This window comes from Tenrec ecaudatus, chromosome 1, assembly GCF_050624435.1.
Source record: "Tenrec ecaudatus isolate mTenEca1 chromosome 1, mTenEca1.hap1, whole genome shotgun sequence".
Classification (NCBI taxonomy): Eukaryota; Metazoa; Chordata; class Mammalia; order Afrosoricida; family Tenrecidae; genus Tenrec; species Tenrec ecaudatus.
In genome coordinates, this window is record NC_134530.1 from 100,897,146 (window position 1) to 100,899,012 (window position 1,867).

General features: G+C 36.3%; 1 non-coding gene across 1 annotated transcript; it reads right to left on the reverse strand.

Moving 5' to 3' along the window:
• Positions 1-1,480: 1,480 nt before the first annotated feature.
• LOC142438003 (U1 spliceosomal RNA) lies at positions 1,481-1,638 on the reverse strand. The gene has a single exon (XR_012782493.1). It is a non-coding gene; the product is annotated as a U1 spliceosomal RNA (small nuclear RNA).
• Positions 1,639-1,867: the final 229 nt, after the last annotated feature.

The following is a 1,867-nucleotide window of genomic DNA, read 5'->3' on the forward strand; positions in this document are numbered from 1 at the left end:
ACCACACATAGTTGGTTCAAGGAATTTTTCAGAAAAAGAGGTAGACAGAAACCAAATTGAGTTACTTAGGAAAATAGTGAGGTGACTGGAAATGGCCCTTTGAGAGGCAATCACTAGAGCTATTTAAACATTCAGCTTGATTTATCTTACCTGCATTCACTTCCCACAAGCCTGGTGGCTGTGGTGCTCTGATTGGTTGACAACTGTGGTCATTCAGGACATGCCCAGCACCCAAGAGCAGGAGACTGGTCTTTACAAGCCTGGGCCTGGTAGTGTCAGAAGGAATTTGTCTCAATTTTCTTCACACCTGAATATCAGTTTTTCCCTTTGGGGTGCTTTGAGTGACTTTGATGGCGTTTTATAGCAATAGATTCCAAATATTTGTTACCTTACCAAGGCCAAACTCACTGTCATTGAGTCAAGCTGACTCAAAGCAAACCCTACTGTTTTCCAAGACCCAGTCTTTCTTCTGCTGGAGGTTTCAAACAACCAACCATGCTGATCTCAGCCCAACCAGTAGCTATGACACCACCAGGTTTCCTCTGCAGTTAACTTAGGCTGGACAAAGGTTTCCATTGTTTCTCATATAACTTACCAATTTGAGACTAAAACACAAGACCATTTCATATGTGTGTGTGTGTAGGAGCATTCTGTGTAACAGTCATAGTACAGCCAGTTGGAAGTATAAAAGGTTGCCCTTCCAAAGTATAACCAGCAGTAAACTACAAAGAAAAAAGTCTATTTTATACACATTTCACTTCTTGAAGGGTATTCTGGATTAGATAATTCAGTAAACTTCTTTCAGGCCATTACTTCAAAAAATCAAGGGAAAATTTCAATGCAGTGGCTGGATTTCTGTATATATTAGAAGTGATTAGCTGAATTCATGAATTCATAATCACACCTGCAAATGAGGAAGGAATCTATAGAAATCGGAAGCATTTCCCCAAGGCATGCATATGTATGCAGTATGTATTTCTGGAAATAACATAATAAAAATAGGTTGTACCATTCCAAGATACAGCAGTATGGGATTTTGGTTGTTGTTTTTTAAATTTTCCAGTTGTCAGCATTTGCCATTTCAGTGAAAACAGATATAAGCCTGATGTTCAATATTTAGAAGCCATAATTCCAATTCATTTCAATTAGTGATTAAAACACACACACGTTTTTGGAGAAATTGAGCTAGCTCTGTTAATGGTTTCCAGGGTGTCTAGAAAATCCATGACTCCCAAAACATGCATGTTTATTTATTGGCTTATCCCAAGAATTTCTTTATGGAAAGCTGTTTAAAAAACTTAAAAAATAAATACAATGGAAAACAGAGCTAAAAACAACTTACTTTTAAAGTTAACACAAACAAACTTTCTTTCAATTATGAAAACTAAATTAGGAGTCTGGCAAAGTAAGAATTTTGGCTCTTCCCAGATTTTATCCTTAAAAAATAAAAATGAATCACAGATTATATCTTTTTTTTATTTTAGGGGAGAGCACAAAATTATCTACCACAAATTATGCAGTGAAGTTTCCCACATTTGGGGAAATCACAGGGGTCAGCACATCCGGAGTGCAATGGATAAGCCTCGCCCTGGTAAAACCACCTTCGTGATTATGGTATCTCCCCTGCCAGGTAAGTATAACACAGATGATATCTTAAGTATCATTTTGAATAATGGTATTAAAGAAACTATTAAGTCTTTGGGATATACTAAACTTGATTTATACTAAACTTGAGTTAAACATTTGTTGATAATATGACTACTGCTCAGTCCAATTTAATGCATTATAGATATCTGAAGACTTCCCGAAATTTCTGGTTTTCTTAACAATCCGCTCATAAAATTTTCTTGGTATTTTCATTACTTCC